The following is a 24,960-nucleotide window of genomic DNA, read 5'->3' on the forward strand; positions in this document are numbered from 1 at the left end:
CTTGCCAATGTCACTCATGCCCTACTTGAGAAACTTTGTGACATTGTTCCTAATTTACATGATGGGAGTTGCGAACATGTATTTTATTTTTCTTCAGAATGTCTTAGTGATGCAAGGCAGCAAGGGCATTATAGACCTGGAAGTCCACTCCCCCATCAGACAGATTCACTTCTAAAGAATTCCAGACAGATAAGAATCTGGGCTGTTTCCACAAACTTACAGAGTTGGAGATTTCACATCACCTCCCGCCCCCCATTTCATTGACTCATTGTACTTTGTACTCTCTTAGCCACCAGGAAATTTTTCATTATATCTGGCTGAAAGTCCCTTTGACTGCTATGCAAACCCATTTCCTCTTGCTTTTTTCTCTGTAAGAAAGAACCACTGGACACTATTCACAGTATAAAAACACCACCACAAAAAAACAAAACAAAACAAAACACCACCAGTTTGGACCTGAAAACTAAAATCTAATATATTCAATTGGGAGAAAGTTTAACAAAGAATAATGACATTTGTCCATAAAGACAAGGCAAAGAAATTTCATCTTTCTAAGTGAGAGAAAGAAAGTAAGGGTGAGAGGGGACTGATTTATAATTTATAATGGACAGTTTGTGGTTGATAGGAAAACTTTTCCTCAATTTCCACTAGGGAACAATAGAGAGGGAAAGTGCTAGAACTACAGCAGGAAGCATTTAATTTAGACCATCTAAGTTCAAGTATTTTTGAATTTTGTTTCAAAATATAAAAAATACATGTTTGCGGCACACCTGGCTGGCTCAGTCAGTTGACCCTACTACTCTTGATCTCGGGGTTGTAAATTCGAGCCCCACATTGGGTGTAGAGATTACTTAAAAATAATATCTTAAAAAAATACATGTTTTAACTGCGATGCAGTACACAGACATACATATATGTATGTAAATATATAAGGATATATATATGTATCAGAAAAAGATTCGCAAAACACTAGTTAACTTATGTGCCATGTACCTTAAGCTTCTTTACTTTATTTAAAAATACATCTTTGTGGGGCGCCTGGGCGGCTCAGTGGGTTAAAGCCTCTGCCTTCGGCTCAGGTCATGATCCCAGGGTCCTGGGATCCAGCCCCGCATTGGGCTCTCTGCTCAGCGGGGAGCCTGCTTCCTCCTCTCTCTCTGCCTGCCTTTTTGCCTACTTGTGATCTCTGTCTGTCAAATAAATAAATAAAATCTTTAAACAAAAATACATCCTTGTTATAAGACATAAGTGATGACCCATGAATGTGTTACATCCTGCAGTTTGACATGAAGAGGGTTTTAATTATCAGAGGAATGGATAAGAATAGTGAGGGGCCTAGTATTAGTTATCTCAGTAGCTTCCAAAACAGTAGTTTCTGAGCTCTCTAACAGACCAATGCATGGACATGTGGGGAGTCTCTCATTCAGGAGTTCTGGCAAAGAAGTAAAAAAATCTGTATTTTTTATAAAATAAATACTGTATTTAAAAAAATTACTTACTTAAATTAATTAATCCTTTCCCCCCTGGCTTTATTGAAATAATAATTGACATTTAACATTGCATAAGTTTACAGTGTACAATGTGTTGAATTGATGTGTGTATATATTGCAAAATGATTACCAGCATAATAGCTTTAGCTAACACTTCTGTCATGTCACATAATTACCATTTCTTTTTTTTGTGGTGAAGACATTTAAGATGTACTCTCTCAGCAACTTTCAAGTATATAACACAATATTATTAACTATGACCATTGGTCTATACATTAGATGTTCAGAATGTGTTAATCTCGGAACTGGAAGTTTGTACCCTATGATCAACATCTTCCCATTTTCCCTGCTCCCCAGCCCCTGTGACCACCATTCTGGTCTCTGTTTCTATGGGTCCCAATGAATGGGACAGAGACTGGAGGTGTGTTAGGAGGGGAAAAGCATGCTGGTGTCAGCCGGGAGTCTGGTAGTGATGCCTGGAAACAGAACATGTGAAGATCTACTTGTATCATCAACTATGGTAAGAACCCTCCTCTGGCCCAAGGTATCATGTTCCAGTAAAAGCACTCTAAACTGATATTAGTTCAAGTGTTTTTGGCATTTTTGCTCCTCTTTTATCTAAAGAAGACAAAGAATATTAAGATTTGCCCTGAATAAATGCATCATTTTGAATATGACAGTAGGTAATCCTTAAGTCCTTGAGGACTTAGCTAAATCAAGAGATTCATACTCAAAGAACAAAAATAAAATTGCACAGCACAGAAAACAATCCCAAATAATAATAACAAAAAATTTTTTTTGGTAAATTTGTATTTTAGAAAAGCTTCCGATTTACAGAAAAATTAGAAGGACCTGTTTTTGTTATTTATTTATTTATTTATTTATTTTTAAAGATTTAATTTATTTATTTGACAGAGAGAGGTCACAAGTAGGCAGAGAAGCAGGCAGAGTGAGAGTGGGGAAGCAGGCTTGCCGCCGAGCAGAGAGCCAGATGCGGGGCTCGATCCCATGACCCTGGGATCATGCCCCAAGCCAAAGGCAGATGCTTTAATCCACTGAGCCACCCAGGCGCCCTTATTTATTTATTTTTAAAGTCCCCTGAAAATTCCAATGTGTGATTAAGGACTGCTCTAAAGCATCTCACGGTGCATTATTCATGTTAATTGCTCCACGAATGCTTGTGATTTAAACAGTTTGGACCAGGATAGCAAATCTGAAGCATATGTGCTGTTGGAAACCAATGGTTTATGCTGCTAATACACTCACTGCTCCCTACTGGGGCTGGATTTGGTCTCCAATCTTTTTCAACAGAGTCTAGGCAGCTACTGCCTAGACCGGACTGTGCTCAATGAAATCTTTATGTTATGCCTAGTTTAGGAGCGGACTTCACCCAGAGCGTCTGTCATTATCTACTTACACATTCCCCAGGCTAAGTCTGACCTTGTGTGAAATGGACTTGGCTCCAGTCTCGTAAACTGTAAGAGATGGGAAGAAAAAGGGAGGCAGGGATAGGGTCACACGGAGCCCCCTGTGGAGAGAGTGCAGTAGGGTGGAAACCCAACCAACTTCTTTTCTGCTGGGCTTTGTACACGGGAAGGATTATATTTTATAATTCATCTATCTAGAGAGGAGGTGCCATTTTTAAATTTGTATAAAAGCACCATTTAGGCTAATGAAAGCCCTGGGCATGGGAGCTTCTGATGCCACTACTACAGGCACTGAATATCTTGGATCCTTTGTGTTGTAGAACCTTAGAGAATTTCTCAGAATGGCAAATAATTAAGTGGTTTGAGAAAAGTTTGAACATCCTCAAGGAAAAGCTATATAATGTTGTTCCTTTTATGTAGAAATGTTTGGTCAAGGCTCCAGAAAGTTCGGTGTGTACTAAATATCTTCTTGAAATTCTATAGGAACTGGCAAAACTGACCTTTGTTATAATATTAAAAGGCAGATAATTTTAAGAATGAAAGCAGAGTTAATTTTAGTTTTGTTACTGATTCCAAGACCTATATTATTTAGAGACTTTGAAAGCTGAGTGGTCTTCCCACAGAGAAAATGAATGTCTGCCTGATTTCTTTCAGAATATCCTTCATAAGTTCTTAAACGAAGATGGAGTTTATGTTTATAGATGTGTGCATGAGCAAGAGAAGTGTTACAAACAATTGTTAGATGCCACACTGAACACTCTGGCCTGTATGAGAAGACCTGACCTATAGCATACAACTGTAGAAACACATGTGGCTAAACTGAGGATATTCAGAGGGCTTGTACTGTCTGGGATGGTTCCTAGGCTTTAAATTAATGGTAATAACAAGGATAATGATGATAATAATGAAGATAATGATAACACAGTTATTATTTATTGAGGGCCTATGTACCAAGCATTGTAAGTGCTTCATCCACATTATGGTATCTGCTCTTTGTAACAATTCTGTGCATTAGGTATGAGTATCTGCATTTTGGAAATGAACAAAGTGCTGGTCAGAGAAGATGAAAAATGTATACACAGCTGTATAAGGAGTTCAGACGAACCTAAATTTTGTTCTTTCTCCACTACAACATGCTACTTCTCATAAAAACAAAAAAGAGAAAGGGAAGGAAGGAAGGAGGGAAGGAAGGATGGATGGATTTAGATCCTTTGTTTGACTCCTGGGTTTGAGCTCTTAACCATCTGGTGTATGGTTAATATATATTAATCCAACAACTTTTTTTGGACATTTAGTTTATTTCTAAATTTTTGCTACTACAAATAGTCCAAAGCAGGCTGAAATGGATAAAAATGTAAAATCTTTCCTTTAAACTCCAGAAAAAAATATTATTAAGATACAGATACATGCTTAAAATATATAAAGTTATTAATATATGAAAAACATTGACTGGGACTCTCTATAAACAATTTATTTCAGCCCGATTGTCATTTTGACTAATTACTTTCCACTAAATCATTTGTAGACTTTTTACAGCTCTCTGTCATCAGCTACTATATTATTACAGCTTGTCTCTTGCTTGAACACTGACTGGATGAATCAATAACATTTAGTTCTGCCTTCAAAGAATAGAATAGATTGTCATTTGCTTACTTTGTTGTCATCAGTGTGATATGTGGCTTTGAGTAAAAATCAATGTGTCTGTGCTTGATTAATTTTACATTCATAGAAATCAGAATTAGATGGAACTTTAGGAAGATATTGGTATGGTATACCCATGTGCCACTTACATTTAAAGGACCTGGGAGTGACAGTATATGTTGATATCATTGCAGAAGGCATTATTTCCAGAGGCCCATCATATAATCACAATACTAATTATTTCATAAGATAATATAACATACTGAGACTGTTTCTTAACAAAGAGGATAACATTTATCCAGCCGATGGATAGTTTTGTCTTCATATGAAGAAGTCTCTTGAGAACAGTAACTGAAACTAATAATATTGTCATCATACAGAACATTTTTTGAATTTTCTTAAGATTCTGAAGTCATGATTTTTTGAAGTCTAGTCCAGTCTGCATCTCTTGAGTGTAGTAAACTCAAGCTAAGTAATACCATTTTAGGTTAAAAATGTTCACAAAAATCTCCCTGGGTTTTCCAAATATTGTCACAGAGGAGCTAATAAATTGGCCCAAAGTCACTACTTTTGCATAGATATTATATCTCTAGAACCTTCAGAATTTCTGTTGAAAAGCCTGATAGACTAAACAATTTAAATGCTCAAATAGCATTCTCTAGGAGTCTGAGCTCCCCAACTACCCACTGAAAGAAGCAATGGCAAAGATGGATCAAATTGGGATGCCTGGGTGGCTCAGTTGGTTAAGCAGCTGCCTGCGGCTCAGGTCATGATTCCAGCGTCCTGGGATCGAGTCCCGCATCGGGCTCCTTGCTCAGCAGGAGCCTGCTTCTCCCTCTGCCTCTGCCTGCCATTCTGTCTGCCTGTGCTTGCTCTCTCTCCCTCTCTCTCTGACAAATAAATAAAATCTTTAAAAAAAAAAAAAAAGATGGATCAAATTTACAAAGAGTCTGAAGTTGTCGTGTGAGACCCATCTTGAGGTCTCTCTTGGAGAGACTCAGACCTTAATCTTCAGCTCCAACAAATGATCGTGAATCAATCATAATAAAATTCCATTACAAACAGCATACTCTATAGCCCTGTGCCTATTCTAATAATATCTGACCTATCATACAATAGTTCTCCCCCCTTATCTGTGGATGATACATTCCAAGACCCCCAGTGGGTGCCTGAAATTGCAGATAGTACTAACCCTATACATACTATGTTTTTCCCATACATACATACCCATGATAGTTTAATTTATAAACTAAGCACAGCAAGAGATTAACCACAATAACTAATAATAAAATAGAACAATTATACCAACATACTGTAATAAAAGTTCTGTGAATGTGATCTCTCTCTCTCTCAAAATATTGTACTGTATTCACCTGTTTTCTTTTGGATGAAGTGATATGGAAAGATGCCTGCTTGATGAGATGCAGTGAGGTTAATGACATAGACATTGGGACCCAGTGTTAGGCTACTATTGACCTTATCATTTGCTTCTGAATGGAGGTTGACTTCAAGTAGCTGTAACCACAGAAAACAAAACACTGCACAGGGTGAGGGAGGGGCAATCACTGTAGAAATTTTCTTTGTGTCTTCAACCAAGGATTTGCCAACATTTTACAAATATTCAGTCATCTTGCTTTCTAAATTAGTCTTCTAGAATTTTGATTCATCAGCTTTTGCTTTAATTTACTGAGGACCGATGTGGAAAGCATTAAACAAAAACAAAAACAAAAACAAAAACAAAAACAAAAAACAAAACCCAAACCCAAATCTCTCTGAATTCATTTGTTTGTGTCCAGAGTCATTGCTACATCCAAAATTAGTATTCTTCAAATTTAACTACGCACATCCAATTCTCCTTGTGCTTAGGTTTTTGTATGTATATAATGAATCCACTTTTCTCCTTGTTTCCAGGCAACAATGATTTTAGCTGTAGTTTAGGTTTTAGAGAATTCCACTTTTTAAAAATCGAATAATAAAAGTCACCTTAAGATTGAATATTATCCTCACGTAAAAACTAAAACTTTGTGCCTCTACTCTGAGTCTGTGGGTCTTGTGCAATCCTGACTTCCATCTGCTTAAAACTTGGGCAGACCTAAGAATCAGTATTCAGAGGCCCTTTATTTGGAGGAACCAATGGTTTAATTTAATGTATTCAGAAATATCAAGTTAGCCTTTGTGGGAAGGAATGACTTCTGAGAATGTATGCGTTTATGACATGGGTAGGCATCTCACAGGCCATTTTTCTGTGTCTATAGAAATAAAAGACAGACTATCTCGGATGGAAAGCAGTCCTGAATTAAGCTGTTGGTAACATTTGACTCTACTTTTTCAGGGAGGGCTTAACACATCCTGTCTGTTCGTATACAAAGCTGTGTCAGAGTGCTCAAATAAGTTAAAGGCAGTCTGTAATGTGTGACAGTTAGCAAGAAGTTGACCTCTTGATTGATTTTACTTGAATGTGGACAGAATTACCCCGTATCCTCCCTTGGGTCTCTTTAAGCTCTTGTTTGCGTCATTGAAATTCCCTACATTTCAATAGGTGAAGTTAAGTTTTAGATTTTGACAGTGATTTCACCATAGCTCGATTAGGAAAGTGGTTTCAACATTCTTCAGAGGTTTATCCGGTTGAAAGGTATTTCTTCTTATAACTAGCACCATCAAGCTAGGGCGTCGCTAAACACAGACTGTGGAGCTAGTCTCTCCTCGTTGGCTCTTGGAGCTTCATTTGTGCTTATGGCTTAGGACCTGAGTCTGGCATGGCTTGGCCTGCATGCCAAACCCTCCAGCTCTCAATGTAATCCCCAGTGACATAGAGACAAGGATTTAGGTTCTGAGGAATTCTGAGAAGCACAGAGCTGTACTGATCAGAGTTAAGCCAGGTTCTTTAATTCTGTAAGGTGGAGAGGTATGTATCACAGCAATGATGTCACGTTAATGTGGCTATTCCTCAACACTTTTTATGAGCCTTTTGAGTCTTCTCTTGGGCAGGGAAATCTGTGTTCCACCCAAAGATTTCAAGTAACTTTTGAAAGCCCGTACTCAATCAAATGTTACTTGGAATGGAGGTACCAGCAGACTCGGGCTGTGATGATGTACTTACCACCCTTGGCTCTCTTTAGTTGTGTAACTGAAAGGATCAAACGAGAAAGTTTAGAGCCCTACGGCCATAAAGATTTTCTTTTTGAAATGTAGGATTTGGGGATGATTATGTTCATTAATACTGATGAAAATTTCTTTGTCTCCTTGAAAAGTTCCTTTAAATACTTTGTAAGTTGCTCATTTGTAGTAGTGATTGCACTTCTATAACATAATTGGGCATTAGCGCTGCCTTTTTTCCTTTCATTTTCTTGAAAAAAATCTGCTAACACCTGGCTTTCTGCCCTGGTTCCTCGTCACATCATCTCATGTAACTTGTTCTTTTCATTCCCCGCCCTCCAAGCTACAGTTACACAACACAGCCTTGGCCAGATTTCCTTTTTCTTTCTTTTTTTCTTTTTTTCTTTTTTTTCTTTAATATATCTCGAAGCTGACTCAGTTTTATTTAATTTACTGCGGCAAATGCCTTGGACACATTTCCAAGAAAGGAAGAGATACGGTGTAGAAGGGTTAGATGAACAAGCAGAGAGAAATGACTTCAGAGTTACAGGCATTTGGGGGATTTTTACATGACTCCTTCACCACTTGGCAGGAATCAGTGTTGCGAGATGGCAGACATTTCTGTCATCTTCCACTGGGTTTTAATGAATAATAACAGCTATTGACGGACAGACACCAGGCATGGAGTTAAGTGCTTTTTATAGACATTCCAATTTGGTCGTCACCACTTTAATGGCCCCACAGTCTTGCAATTGTCTGACTAAATTGCCTTTTCTTTTCACAAGGAACCGGGAGGCTTAATTGTCTATAAACTTATAGTGGCTTCCTTTCTCCTATAGGGAAGGCAGTGGTGCTTCCTTGGGCAGGTTGACTGGTTGGGATGTCCCATCAGTTTCCTTTGCTAATAAATGTGCGCTTCTGTCATGCAATCCTCCCAGTCCTTCAGTGCTACCCTTACCCTGGATTGCTCAAGATGGCAGTCCTGTTTTTCTTTCCTTACGCTCTTCCTCACGGGTTTATGCTTCACTGAAGAAATGCTATTGTGAATTAGTAGGAAAGGAGAAATACATCCCAAACCTCAACTGTACCCATTTATTCTCAGGAGATAATCTTGCCTCCTCTTTCAATGAGAAAATAGAGGTCATTCAGTGGAAAATCTCATACTGTCTATTTTTCTTCTCCTCAAAATTCATCTTAATCTTTTTTTTTATGATTTTATTTATTTATTTGAGAGAGAGAGAGTGCGAGCATGGGGGGAGGGGCAGAGGGAGAAGCAGACTCTCTGCCAAGCAGGGAGCTTGACGCAGAGCTCAATCTCAGGACCCTGAGGTCATGACTTGAGCTACAGGCAGACCCTTAACCAACTCAGCCACCCATGTGCCCCCGCATCTTAATTTTAACTCATTTTGACTTCCTCTGCTCATCTCAGATGAGATAGCATTCCTCATATTAGAAGAGATTAGCCCTCTCTCTGTGCTCTGGAACCCATACATCGGACCCTACCATCACCTGGCTTCCTTCTCTCACACACCATCCAGCAATTTGCACCCACAGGGGTGAGGAAAGCCAGAGCATAATTAGGTCTTGGGTCCTGTGTTGGATGAGCTGTGACTTCTTCCCTGGGGCTCAGATTCTAAGAATACCTTCTCTCAGCTCTACCTCCCTTCCATTCTCCTCTTCTTTTGCTCAGCCAAACTTCATGAGTGAGAGAGAATTCAATCACTCTGGCTATGCTTTCTTCATGCCAACCCATGCCTCTATCCGTCGCCTGGCTTCTGTCTCCACTGTGCCACTGGAAAGCTGTCAGAGGACCCAGGGAAGAACTGATAAAGCTGTCAGGTGATGTCTTTGTGGCTTTTGCTTTTCCAGACTTACTTGTTCTCGTTCTAGTACTTAACATGGTTCAAATTCCCTCCTTGAAATTCTCTCTTCTCTTGGTTTCCAGGACAAACCCTGTCTTCAGGTTTTTCTCTTGCTTATCTTTCTCAGTATTTTGGGGGTTGGGGGTAGGGTGAAGTAAGTGGCAGGAAGGGAGGGCTCTTCCTCTTCCTCTGCTGCCTCCACACTACTGATGTTCTCTAGGATCACCTCCTTCTAGCTCTTTCTATTGACGCACTCTGTGATGTCAACCTCACCCACAGTTTCATCCTCTGTCTATATTCTCATGGCTCCCAAGTCCCTCTACACATCCCTGATCTCCCTCTTTTATGCCATGCTCTTGTTTCCAAGTGCCTGTGGGAGAGGCCCATCTCCAGTTCGGTAGGCACATGGAGTTGACTGTGTCCCACAGTAACCTTATTATATACTCTCCTTATCTATTTTTCTTCTTATATCATATCTCAGATAGAGATGATAGAACATAAAATGAAAAAAATAATGGAGTGAGACTTTTCAATTTTATCAATACATTTGTCAGTAATATAATTTTTGGAGATGCTTCCAAAAGAATGAACTCTGCAAAGATCAGAAAATGGTTTAAGTACCCAAGTTCTGTCTCTTCCTTTTCACAACCACTATGCTATCATTGTTTATCTCAAATCTGTGGCTTAAATGGAGACAGATGGAGTGCCCCAGAGCTCAGAGTCTCAAGTCAGAAAGGGCCTTGCACAATTCTGAACTGTTATAAATTTACTCTCTAAATTAATACCTCCATCTGTACTAGGGGGACTGTAGGACTGGAAGTTCTCCGAATTCATTTCTGTGTAGAATGCAATGTTTATTAAAGGTTAAGTAACTGGAATGTGCTAATTTGAAGCTGACATATTTGTTATATTATTTAAACTCAACAGTAACCACAGCAACTGTGTAGAACTTAGACAACAAAAGATTTTTTTAAGGGAGGAGAATTTTCTCATTGACATTGTTTGGAAATGCTGGCACATAAGGATAATAAAAAGCAGACTGTGGTTCAGCAAGTTTTATTATTGTTTTAAAATCCTCTCTACACAAAGTGCCTCTCATTGCCTCCACCCGGGCTAGACTGTTCCCATGTCCAGCCACCCTTTGTACAATATACCTCATAGAGTTTATATTCTACCTCTGAGATGTTTATTGAGATGGGTCTTCCCCTTGTTCCCACTACCACTATTTAGTTCAGGATCAGGATAATTATTACAATTATCTCCACCCCACTCTCTTGGTCACCAGACTTTCTCCTTTCCAGTTCATTCATTATTACCAGAATTAATTTTAAGAAAACTTATACTACTTGTCTGCTTTAAGATTCCCAGTGACTCTTCATTCATTGCTTACATGAGTACATAAAATTATTTAGCATGATGTACAATGTTCCTTTTTCATAATCCAATCCCAACCTGTCCTTTAGGGTGAACTTAAACTCTGCTCCCTCTGCTCTATTTAAACTATGGATTTCCTTCTTCTCCCAAATATACCATTCTTTTGACCACCTTGACTTGGCACAAGAGGCTTGGGGTCTTTCTCCTTTCCATCACTTATGAATCCTTTCCTTAGTCTTAGGCTCAGTCATTTTTCCTCTGTGTTCCCATCCCACTCAACACATATCTCACTAGAGCACACGGAACACGCTATTATAGTTTTTAATTTGCACTCCTGCCTCTCTGAAATCACTGTGAGATCTTTGAGAAGGGGAATAGTGGCGTGTTCATCTTTGGATCTTTATCACCTATCATCATCATTAGCAAATAGCAGGTAGATTTTGAAAATATGTTACTTGAAAAAAGTAGATCCAAAACTGTAAAGAATGAACTAAATGAGGGTAAATGGTGTAGAAAGTTTGGAGAGCATTTGGACAAATCTCACAAGTAAAGATCTTCAATCATGAATGAATCTTGTAAATATAATATTGAGGGAAAAAAGCCAGCTGCAGAACAGAAACACTACATTAATATTGCCTTTAGAAACATACAAAATAATATTATACTGTATGTTATATAGGGACACTCACATATAAAGAAAAGTATAAGATATGAATGGGAATCTAAGAAATCGGGTTGTTTAAGGGCAAAAGAGGGGAATGGGATTGAGGAAAGATACATATATATATATATATATATATATATATATATATATATATATTTTTTAAGTTCTTAAATTCTATGGCGGGCACACAAATGCTCATGAAAGAATAAAAGGAAGAAAAAAAAGAAAGAAAAACAAAAGATCTCACTTAGGTTGACTGGATATTGGATTTCCATGTCTAGACCTGGTGAGGTCTCTAAAACATCATCTGTGGGAAGTGACTAATGTCTTGACAATAGATTCAGATGCTTGTGTATAATTTCCCTAACTTCCTTGTTATTCACTATGTACTATGGTCATTATACAGAGTTAAAAAAAATAAGCATAAGAACATTCCTTTCCTAATTTGTTCTTCCTTTGTTTTTCATCTTACAGCTAGCAGCTACATCATCTCATGGGAAAGCCCTTCCCATGTCTATATGTCTTGTCTTAGTTAAAGCATGTTTCAGCCTTTAGATTTTTCTAAAATGTTTAAAAGGCTACTTAATTTGATTTCCACTAACTAATTTATTTCAGCAGTAAAGTTACATGTCTTATGCTGCTACCTGTGCAATCTGGAGTACTTTTTGAGGGCTTATTTATTCTGGTTGGGACGGACTAATTTAAGGCAGAGGTAAATTCTCAGAATAGTGCACAATACTTCCATTTTCCAATACTGAGAAACAAAATTTTAAAATTCAAGTAAGAGAATTTATAGGCTAGTTTTCTATTCTAAAAGGGGGAACTGGGGTCCAAATTCAGAGAACCATTTTCTCAGAGACCAAGACAGCAAATATGTGGGTGTCCCACACCTCTGAATTTAGATTGGCAGAACATGGCAGAGTGACCCATAAGCTGAGGTTGTGGTTGGCCTCTCCAGCTGGCTTGGAATTGAAAAGGGGATGAGGGAAAGATTGAGCAAGGACTCAAACCAAATGAACTGGAATTGTGAAATCTAAGATCACGTTTTCAGAGTTTGCTAAATTTTTTTGGTATAATCTCTTCTTCATCATTCCCTTGCATGAAAGTCAAATAGTTTGTGAATTAAAACAGCTAATTGCAACCGATGCTTTTGGAAAGTGTTCCCTCACCAGAAAGGAAATAGAAAAAGCCATAAATTTCAAAAGAGAGCCTATCCATTGATATAGTCAGTCAGTCAGGGGCCCAACAAGAAACAGAATTCACTTTAGGGGTTCAAATGAAGTGTGGGGAAGTTAAGGCACAAGGAATGGAGAAGCAATGGGAACTCAAATCTACCCTCTCTAGGGCCAAGGAGTCAAAAATAGTTGTTACACTAACCTAGGTGGAGGCCAGAGCTGTGGCCACCATGAAAACCAACGTCTTGTCTTGTGGGGCCCACATCTTCTGCCTGGGAAGCAGTGCCTAAGGCAGAGAGGGAACACGGCAAAACTACCTCACCTGTCCCTTCTCCTGTGTTCTGGTTCAGCAAGGGAACACGAGTACTGCAGTCTAGAAGGCTCTGCAAGCCTCAGCCGCTGCATGAGGCAGGCAGGCAGGCAGGGGCCAGGCTAGGATCTGGGGGGAGTGGAGAAGAGCAGGTGCGGAGTAGTCAGCCCACCGTCACCCCCAGGAGTATGGCAGGAGGAGGTACTCAAGCAGCAGTAGGAAAGAATTGACCTGCTCTTTATCTGGGGACCATCTAACGGTCCAGCAGCTGTGTGAAGTGACATCTGGTTGACTTTCTTTTTCAGCCTGTTCTAGGCCAAGGCCTCTTTAAAATATCCAAGTTGTTTTTACCGAATCTTTGAAGGCTCATTAAAAAAAATGTTAACTGACCAATTGTGGTGGTTTTAAAACCCTGAAACAGAAGGAAACTCAGCTTTTGATAGAAAATTATTAAATGTGATACCAGAAATTACTGTGGCTGTGTGGACTGAGCTAAAATTAGGCCATAAATTTAGGATTATTTATATCCAGTTGCTTTTTAATCACACCTGGCTCATGGCCCCCCTCCTCACTGTCTTTGTTGGTGGGGAGCCTTGTGTCTCCTTCCTAGATAGCCCTGTTCCTCAGCCTTCCTTAGCCATCGCCTCTGAAAACAGGCAAAACTATGACAACACCGATTATCTCCTCCAACATCCTGAGCTCAACTTTCCATTTCATAAAAATTTAATCAGCTCTTAGGAGGGAACTATTCTTTGTTGAAGGGGAAAGGTCTTTTTAGCTATAATTATTCTAAACACTAATGTGGCAGTGACAACAGATTTTTAAGTAGTCCCACTAGGGGCTATGTCAGGAAAAAGCATGGATACAAAGGCCTTTTACAAGATATATTTTTGGAATAGCTAGTAACAGACTGGAAAGAGCTAACAAATTGAATTCTATCCATCTGGGGATTGAAAGTACACTATCTAAAGATAGATGGCACTTCACATATTCGGACCCCTTCTATCGTAATTTATAACAATCTGGAAAAAGTGACATTCCCCCCCCTAGTTCAGTTGATGGAGCACATTTCCAGGAAATCCAAATAGATAAGAGTTTATATTCAAAAGTAGGATATTTTTCAAGTAGTCGATTTTGATAGGTTTCTCAATACAATTGCAGTGAATCAATCATTCAATGAGGAAATGAAGAGAATCCCATAGGCAGGGGGACGTTCTCTCAAATGTGTTCTCTTTTCTTTCTTATTCTTCTAACAGCTTACAAATTCTCTTTCTCTGTCTACATACAAATATGTGCCTTTAGGTAATTTTTCTTTAGATTTTGCACCCCCCAGTTGTCAGAACATGATGAAAATCTACTCTTAGGCATTTTTAGATACACACGTGTATTCATTTGTTAACTCTGCCTCTGGCAGCCACTCAGGAAGTATTTGTTGAGTGAGTGCATCAATTTCTCCTCCAAAGATGCTTGCAGGTAGGATACCCCCCGCTTCTAGACCTTGCTGATCGGTCTCCCATGTGCAGTGATGTGATACGCTACCATCTCTTCCTTACAGCAGCCGTAATTCCCTATAGCCACGGCCTTCGGAGACAACTCGGAGGAGCGGAAAGCATGAGAACATCTGGATTCCAGTTCTGGTTCTACCACCCAGGCTATTTAATGTGAGGTCTCAGTTTCCCTTCCTGAAAAAGGCACAGTATTATCTCCTAGAGTAGCTGTGAGGAGTAACTACTATTGTGCATTTAAAGTCCAGCGGAGGGGCATGCAAGGGGTTCAACAGCAAGTAGTTTCCCCCTTTCCTTTTAGATATGTCTGTATCACAATGGTCTGTTTTAACTGGGGGCCCCGCTGGGGGCCGTCGCTCTTTCTCTATGGCATGCAGCTCAGCAATGACACCTGAAGTTACCGGTTCACTGTCTTTCTTCCCCAGAAGACTGAACCCTCCAAGAACAGAAACTGGATTCGTCTGATTTGTCACTGTATTCTTAGCCCCTTGCACAGCAGGTGCTTGACATAGATGCACTGAACGTAGGCTGGTGTACAGAATCACAGGACTTAAGGGCTGGTGAGGATCTTACTGATTCCCTTCTTTTGCCCCTCCTTTTAAATGAGGGAGAACTGAGACCTAGAGAAGTAAGGGACTTATCAGAAGTTGTGTGCCTAGAGTGTGCCAATGCAACCTTCAGTGCTCCTTCCACTAAACCACACTTCTTGATGATGATGAAGAAAATGATGTTGAGAATTGCAGGGGTATCGTGGAAGCTTGCATCTCTTCTGGGGCTACTGACAGGCCCACACTGTTCTCCTCTGCCTTTCACAGGTCGATCTTGGGATAAAAATAGACTCTGCTCATGGTTATCCAATTTGTCAAGAATCTCACTGAAGTTATCCCACTAGTACCAGCTTCTTGTTTTGCAGGTGACTGGTGACATCATCAAAATGTCTGAATACCACTCCCCAGGTAGGGTGGGTGAAGGGGTAAGTGTGGGGTGGGATGGAGAAGTGGGAGTAGGTGATGGGAGAGGATGCTTTTAAGCCTTTTTCAGGTTTGCTTTGCTGGTGGCACTCAATCGGGATAGGAAACATTGCCCATCAGCCCTTTGTAATGACCTGATTTGGCATATGGCAATTATTACTAATTTAAATATAGTAATTTGTAGCTGGTGTTTCAATTTTTAACAGTTTCTATGTAGTGCAGAAAGAAATGGACTGTGAAGCAAATAGTGTAGATGACAACCCTTGTTAGAAGCGGATTGTATGACATACAGCTGTGTCCTTGACACTCCCTTGTTCCATTTGAGGTATCTGACAATGGGCCTTGGGAAAGGATGCCCCTTTGTGTAATATACATCAGTAATGTGTGCAGGTGTTTCCCCTTACGAATCAGAAGCAGATGTCTGGTTAGGAAGAATGTATGGCAGCTTGACATGTTTGGCCCCAACCAACAGGAAGACTATGACCCATAAATTATTCTAATAAAATAACATCTCTGTAATTTTGATGGAGCCACGAAACCAACACCTTTGTCCTTCAGCACTGAAGGAGGCTAAATCCCACAGAGGGCTTGGGACAGGCTCAAAAAAACTACACATTGTCACTGATATATTTTATAAAACAAATTTTATGAGACAAAGGACAATGAAACTCTACCTCCAAGTGTCCTTATTTGTAAATTTGTAAAACTTGAGAGGTAGAATTTGTGAAACAAACATTTTACATCTCTGCTGCGTGTCAAGCACCTAAAAATCTCAGAAGAATGAAACTTCAGGGCCAGATCAAATTCTGTTCAGGGACTCTGATGACAGGGCCATTTTCAAACAGTTCATAAATAAACAAATATATCAAACACCAAGTACTTATAGAAAGCATGGGAAAGGAATATTTAGAACATACTGAACATTTAGTTCCATAATGTGGGGAGTTAATTTAAAAGGAAACAAAACAAAACAAAACAAAAAAATTTCCAACAAATGGTAAATCTATACTAACAAAACTTTAATGTTAAGATCATGAACTTTCCATAAACCACTTTAATTCTTTCTAGAACATGAATGATATTCAAAATTGGCACAAAATTTCCACTCTTTTCATGTTATTTGGGATTGTTTCTTGTTATTTGGGGATTTGTTCCCAACTTCCCAGCCCTAAACATTTTATTTTGTAATTTGGCAAAATACTGCCCAATTTAAAACTTAACTTCATTCGTTTATATTTATAAATGGCACAAATAATCTGCACGGTTTTTTTTTTCAGTAAAAGTTTTGAGGATAGTTTCAGAATCACTTTACAAACTGATATTTTTTGTAGCATTTAAAATTTGGCCCCAAATAACAACGATAATCCTGATAGCTACTCTGTTCGAGTAGAGTTATAAAAGTGAAGGTAAAGTATATGAAGTAACATGAAAAGAAAATGACTGCAAAGGAGCAGACAATGCCTCAAATGCTACCAATCTATTCTGTGTGCAGCAACGCTCATGACAACAAAATAATACACACTTATGAAAGGAAATAGAGGGGGGAGGCTGAGCATGTTTGACTTAAAGTAATTCTGTTATCTATCATTTGAGGGGGAAAAATTGTGCTGATTTTAAAACAATACTTTAGTTACAGATGTTTCCAGACCCCTTCCCTGATCCAAGGAAACAAAATACCATTCAGCAACAAGCCCAGATTTAGAGATGGGGCTTGTTCCAATATAAACATTTCTTCGCTAGACCTTCTCTATGAAACCGCATAGTCAATTTTTCCATATACAGTGGGAAAGACAAAGCTTTTAGCTTAAAAGGCATTCTCACCCGCAGCGCAGAGCTCCTGGAATGAAGAGCCTGGGGACGTCATGGTTCACTATTGATGTCAAGTTGAATGTCAATTTGGCCGTCAGGATTATAGACTGAATTATGTCAGAACGTACACATGCCACAAACAAAAATCTCAGCACTGTTTTGGCTTTCAGCATTTGGTATGGTCATTTATTCATTCTGTCTTGTTTCATGTACCACTGTTCACCTGGGGCCCAGTTTAAGGTGTGGCACAGAGCATGCTTTTAAGAGTTAAGTGATGCATGCATAAACTTTTTTTTTTTTTTTTTTTTTTAAGCCCTTCATACTGAAAGCACTTGGCTGGGCAATTTGGGGAATCAGAAAATGAATCACAGACACTGCTGGCTTCCACCGGCTTAATGGGGGCATATGTATCTTACCATAAGGTAGGGAAGAACGTACTAAGAATCATAATATAAGAGGAGAGGTACAGAGAGATGCTGAGAGCGTGAAGGAGTGATTACTTTTAACATGGGAGTGGGTGAATGTACATCAAGAGTCGTTCTTCAGAGGTGGTGACTATTATGTAGAAGTGGGTTTTGTTTTGTTTTGAAGGAGGAGAAAAGCTAAAGCTGAAATCCTGGAAAAGCATTCGGCATTTTTTAGTCATTCCCCATAAGATGCAGAGGCTCAACCTTTTGTGCCTTCCTTTATTGCTCAAAGCAGACAGCTTTCATTCCCGGTAATCTACCTCAGTGAAGGCACCAGATGGACCTTCTATTTTTCTACTTTCTGGGACCTTCTTTGGAAAGATTAGTTTCATATCACGATTAAACTCAAGTGACATCTTCAGCAACCTTCTTGCTTACACTATACTCCCACAGAGACACTTCTCTCTCCAAACATTGTAGATAATATTGGAGCCATCCCCTAAACTCTGAAGTAAGTGTTAAGTATGACTAAAAGCCTCAATAATTCTTAGTGCTCACCAGAACTCCAAGACTGACTCTCCTGTGGTTTTAAACTTAGGAAGTTTGGAATTGACAATAATTTCCTAGTTATAATTTATGCATAGGGAGAATGCCATTCAACTCTAAAAAGAGTCTTTTTATTTTATCCTTTTTCATTCTGTTATCTAGTGAAATTTCCCCATAGTGAGATGAGCAGAAGAATGGTGGTAGATTTGGGGCTTGCATGGCAAGACAGAGGTAAAGTGAATTCTCAGATCTCTGGGCCTCATTGTCTCTCCACAGAAATTGTGCTCTTGACATGGGAGCATATGGCTTAGACACACCCTTCAATCCCTAGAAACCACCTATACCCACAATGAGGAAAGAAAGAACAGGAACCTAGAGGGTGGCCTGACCAAATGACCTGAGGCTTGGTGGCTTTGCACACCTGATTTTCTGACCCTCTGAGTAGCTATAAGGTTGATTTAATTTACTTAGAACCCATCAAGAATTAAAGCAAGAACCTGGTGAACTTCTTTTTCAATACTCTGTTGTTAATAGCCTGGTCTCTGAGCAGTTGAAATAGAGCAGAAAACCATCCTCATTTAAGGCCTCAACTACTATTTCAGTTTTTTTTTTTTCCTTTTTGAAGTCTGTGAATTTCTTAGATGATTTGAACTATGCTTGAAGGAAATCTATGCTGACTCATGAACTTGAGGAGAAAGAAAATCTTCTAGTCAAATATGAGCTTATGTTAGCAGATTAAAAAAAAGGAGAGAGATTGTAATCAAAGGAAAATCAAAACACAGTTTAGATTATCTGAGATGAAGATATAATGTCCTAAAACTAAAAAAAGAGTCCCAGACTTGTTAGCTTTCAGAATAATTAAAATGGAAGAGCAGACGAAAAGATGTTCTACAGGAAAAAAACAAACAAACAAAAAACAACCCCAAACCCCTAAATGGTTATTTTCACTGAACATTTGACACAGGTCACAGGAAAAATATGCTTCACCTGACAAAATCATCACAAATACTCTTTGAGAGTAATAAGAATCCACCCCTTCAATAAAACCAAGAGATTTTTAACACCCTACAAAGAACATTATACTTCCCCCATAAAGATTATTCCTCTAACCCCACAAAAATATTTGTATCACCTTAAATACAGTATCACTCTCACCATACTGAGGCTCCTCCTCACATCAAAGACCAGGGGAGAAGACGTGGGATGACAACACCCGCCATTTGGAAAACGGACCACAGAGTGGGCAGCAGTTACGAACTGTCCTGCCTCCCGTACACACTCCTATTTTGCTGACCACAGGTGCTGCTCCAACCCCTGAAACACTCGTTATTAGAGTCAGGGCACATCAGAGCAGATACCACACATAGGATAGTCCCTGGATTTCACCAACTGCAGTTCTGCTGGACATTGGCAGACTTTATTTGAAAAACGGGTATTAATGAAGTGGGGAGGCTGAAACTCTCAACTGTTCCAAAGCGGGCGAGGCAGGTTCTGGGAGTGTGACTGCCAGAGGAGAGCACTTCGGTGCTCTCCCACATTTCATTTTCCTTGTTAATTTCTCATGTTACTATTGTTTTATTTCATGACAGGGGAATTTCTTAAAGTCATGTGGAAACCTGAATGATGATCGTGTTGCAGGGGGAATGGCAGACACGATGTGGTCTGGGAATTTTTAAAATTAGCTCTTCAATTGTTTTGAAACAAAAGGGTCATTGTTCATTTTTGAAATAGATTTCTTTCTTTCTTTCTTTCTTTCTTTCTTTCTTTCTTTCTTTCTTTCTTTCTTCCTTTCTTTTAAGATCCAGGATGTGCTGTTTATTTTTTATGACCATCAGAAAACGCTAGCCAGAAATTCTGAAATCTTGCACTTGAAAGACTTCTTTCTAAGCACAGGTGATAATTTAAGGGGCCAAAAGCCCAATGAGGCAAAAATCTCTGAAATGAAAGAAAAGGTATGAATGATATGGTTATAAATTAAATTCAAAATTGGGATAAGTACCATGATCAAAAGCCAAAGAGAACTTCTAATATTATAGTACTTAAATTACTCAGGACTAAGGCGTATGTGGTGGCATAAGACATAATAAGAAAGTAAACATGGATATGCTTTTGTCTGATCCAGCAACTTTCATGTCCCGACTCACGGGTCACCAGGTGTTCCTCATCCCTCGTCTTGGTTCTGGTGATGGCATCCACGCTTTGGTGCAGGACAAGAGGACTGTTCCAAGGGTCAGAAAAGTTGGTTCTGGCCCCAGGTCTAGAAACCTGGTGTGGGACCTTGAGGAAGTGACTCAAGTTTTGGCTCTGGTTTCCTTCTCTTTCAATGTCATTAGCGGTTTAATGATTCCTAGGCTCTTCCATCTCCACAGTCTATAATTGCATAAAATTTTCTTTGGTCTCAGTAAGGTTAATTGCTATGACGCTTTGGAAAAATCATTTGACATCTCCATGTTTCTGTAAATTAGATCAGTAATGCCTGGCCTGCCTGGTTTGTAACATGGCTGCAAGGAATAAAGGTGGAAATATGTAGGGATAAGCCTAGTAAACCATGGAAGCTTTGTCAGTGTTAACATTATTTTTTATTTGAGTTAGTAGTCATTGGAAATCCAATACATGGCAGTTGTGAATAACATCTGTCCTCTATCAATAGCCTTTTTTTTAAGCTTATTTATTTTTCTTTGTAATCTCTACACCCAATGTGAGGCTTGAACTCATGACCCCAAGATCAAGAGTCTCACATTCCTCTGACTGAGCCAGCCAGATGCCCCTAATATCAATAAGTTTTTATTTTTATTTATTTTTTAAGCTTATTTATTTATTTGACAGAGAGAGAGAGAGCGAGAGAGCAAATCAAGCAGGGGAATGGCAGGAAGGGAAGAAGCAGTCTCCCTGCTCAGCAAGGAACCTGATGTGGGGCTCGATCCCAGGACCCCAGGATCATGACCTGAGGTGAAGGCAGTGGACTAACCGACTGAGCCACCCAGGCGCCCCTATCAATAGCTTTTTAAAAGCCGAACTCTTGAAGTTATGGGATGAGAGATACAGAGAGCTTTCCTAACTCATTGGAAGATCAATTCTCCCTCCATGTTCTGCATATACGTCCTAAACAAAACAGGCTGAAGTTTGCCTTCATGACACTGTGAAATTCTTAAGGTATCACTATTTTTAATCAAGTGATAAAGTGAAGATAAAGTACGTTTTTTAACATTTATTTTTCTCCCTTTTCATAAACATAACATTCATGTGGAGACATTTTGATCTTTGGAGACAAAGGACCACAGATGGGTCCAATAGTGTGTGGAGGGAGGGAATAGTAAGACTAAGTAAGAACCATCTTTTTTTAAGCTCAGAGTGTAGGTTAGAAACTGTAGTTTGGAAGAAGATGATGTTTATGGCAATGGAATAATTGGATTAAAAAAAAAAAGCAGCCGAGCAAACATCTGACCATTCCTGTGAGGATCAAAAGATACCAGTTCGCTGGTCTTCTCACTACCACCGTATCCTCTTTCCAAAACTCCTTTGTTTGTTTTCCTCAGCACCCCCAGGTAATAACCGAGACAACAGAGGAATTTCCTTATTTCCTAAGAAGGGGCCAAAAATATCTTCAGACAAGGAACAGGAAGCATAAAAATAACCCTCAGAGGAGTATCAATTGTTTGGAGATTTCGAGCTCCTGATCATTCAGCAGGCTGCTTTGGAGGAGCCAGCAGGTCAGGGGTTCTGCACAAGCAGCAGGCTGGCCGGCCCCGAGGTGTGCACCATTGGGCAGCGGCATAGGAGACATGGATGGGAACAAGATTTGGGATAACATTTTGGAGAACTGTCATGCTTTGGAATATCAGCGTGGAAGCCCTCAGCCAAGTGATTCTCAAACATGTTAGAGTAGCAGTCTCCTTTTTGTTCCCTGTGAAATATCGTGTGGAATTCACCTATAAAACAGATTTAAAAAAAAAAAAAAAAAGAAGATGCTCCGGCCGAAGGAAGCAAAGCCCCAACTTCCCTCCCCCCCAATTATACCCAGGGCATTTTGGTAAAGTCTCAGCTTGAAAGTCACTGTTGTAGTAGGTCTTATGTTAAAACGTCTTCACAGAGATTTTCTTCCCCTGATGTAATGCATCTCTACAAACATGAGCAGCACTTCTGACTTCCCTCTCACTCTTGCTCTCCAAACATACAGCAAACATTCATCATCATAGAATCTCTGCAATGACCACAGCATCTATTCTGTCCTTTTCGGACTACAGCCGCCATTCAAATCCAGGCCCTTCTCGCTCTCTCCTGGATAATTGCCAATGCACAACAAAGGCGATTCTGACTCCAGACTCTCGGCTGCCTCCTGTCCAATGCATCCAATAGCCTATTTCCAGATTAATGTTGATCTGGAAGCACAACTCTCATGGATTTTCTTTTCTACTCTTCAATCTTCAATGGCTCCCTGTTGTGTAGTCCTACCAGCTGAGACTCTATGTCTTTCTAGAAGAAACCCATGTCTTTTGTCTTTACTCATCCTGTGCCCTCCCCTTGAATTTCCCTCAGTTTTAAGATTTAACTCAAAGGCCAGCTCTCCCATGATGTCACCTGTGAGCTTCCCACCAGGAATGATTCTTTCTTCTATACCCTTGAAGAGTTTTTGTAACATATCAATTTTGCTGTATTACACTACTGGTGTACTTGTTTCATCTCTTTGACTGTGTTTTATTTGTCTTGGTGACATACATGGTACTCACTGAAGTAGCAGGAACTTTTCTAAAAATAAGAGAGCCAAGATATTGAGGCTGATCAATCAAAGGTCCTTGGACACCTAAGGCATGCAGGATGGCAATATAGACCCTGACATACTATTTCCTTATTTCAAAATATCTACTTAACATTAATTATGACACACTCATAAGACATGTACAACTAATACGAAATGGGAAATTTTTGTGTGTGTTTATGCTTTTGGCTGAATGTAATACTGATTATCTTATTTTATTAGAAGCTCTCTTTTGAAGTTATTAAGTAATTTGTCCCATTAACAATGAGTTATTGCTTAGCACACTTCACTTGGTAGGTGTTGTGGACTCAATTATGTCTCCTGCGAAGTCCTATGTTGATGCTCTAATGCCCAATGTGACTCTGTGTAGAGATAGGGCCCATTGGAAGGTAATAAAGGTTATCTAAGGTCTTAAGGGTAAGGCCTGACAGACTGGTGCCTTTATGCAAGAGGGAGACACCCTAGAGAGCTCTCTCCCTCTCTGCACATCCACAGAATAAAGGGCAGGCGAGGCGCCAGAGAGAAGGTGGCCACTTGTGAACTAGGAAGAGAGGATTTACCATAAACTAACCCTGATGGCCGCTTGATCTTGGACTTCTGGCCTCCAGAGCTGTGAGAAAATAAGTTTCTATTATGTAAGCCTTCCAGTCCATGGCATTTTGTTATGGCAGCTCTAGAAAACGAATACAACAGGCAACCTATTTCAAAACATGAGGCCAGAGGAATAGGAGAAAGAGTAGACATTCTTGAGTATGAAAATTTGGGGGGACACTAATGTTGTACCTTCCGTTCTCCCAGGGTAACAACGCATTTCCCGTGACTACTAATACAGCTCTTCTCCTAGTCCAGGAAGGCAGAGACCACCAGGGTCTGTTCCAGATGGACCCGTCCGTGGCTTGATGGTGTTCTCAGCACTTGGTTCTTAAACCTTTCGTGCTGAATGAATAACTCCCTTTTTTCAGACATGTTGTTTTCTAGGAAAGGAGTTAATAGCTCATGTTTCTTTTAGGTCTGATTTGAATCCTTTCTGTTGCTAAACTCCTTTTTAATATTGCCATTTATAATGAAAATTTTTAAAAGGTAAACTGTTTCTAAACCTTCACTTGGTTTTCTATGACTGACCTAGTTCTTCTAATCATTTCCTCCAAGGTCCTGCTTTTACCACGTTTCGGTTTCTTGCCTTATCCTTCTACCGAGTTCTTTTCAGTTGTAGATCCGCAAGGTAAACTCAGGATCCCACTGAAATGATCAATGCTTCCATTAGCTGGTGAAACATGAAAACGTACATATTCAGAAATTATGTCAATTTTTATTTCTATTATGTCCAAAGAAGAACCTCTCATTGTTACTGAAGTGATGATGTCAGTTTACTTTCTAACTAAAAAAAAAAAAAAAATCCAAAATATACACATACCAGTAATTTAAGTATTCTTTATAGACCTGACAACTACTAAGACCTCTCTGGCATTCCTGGATGATGCTGGGACCCTTCTTAATTGAGCTGCTGTCTGTACTCTGAGATTTAGAAACACTGACGTCAGAAGGTCGGTATAGGATAAAGATGGTGAACTTGGAGTCAGATTCTAAGCTGTGATCTGGAACATGTTAATCAACTTCTAGGTGACTCAGTTTCCCTATGTGTCAAATGGTACTAATGGTAGTGTCTTTTTCCTTATATTATGAGGAATAAATGAATTAATAATACGCATAAAATGCCTCAAACAATGCCTAGGACACAGTAAGTGCTTATCAAATGCTTAAGAGTTAAAGCTAAAAGACTCTTTGAAATCAGCCAGTTAGCTGTCACAAAGGGGTTCATGGCTTTTATAAAACATCCCCCCTTGGGGCTGAGGCTGCATTGAGGACATCAGGATTCTTCTAGGAGGAGGCAGATGCCCCGTCTGATACAGGAGAGACACAGAGCCCT

General features: G+C 39.5%; 1 protein-coding gene across 2 annotated transcripts in view; it reads right to left on the reverse strand.

Moving 5' to 3' along the window:
- The window catches only part of LAMA4 (laminin subunit alpha 4), a 144,278-nt gene that overhangs the window by 107,937 nt on the left and 11,381 nt on the right, over positions 1-24,960 (reverse strand). The window lies entirely within an intron of this gene.

The sequence above is a fragment of the Lutra lutra genome, chromosome 6, assembly GCF_902655055.1.
Source record: "Lutra lutra chromosome 6, mLutLut1.2, whole genome shotgun sequence".
Lineage (NCBI taxonomy): Eukaryota > Metazoa > Chordata > Mammalia > Carnivora > Mustelidae > Lutra > Lutra lutra.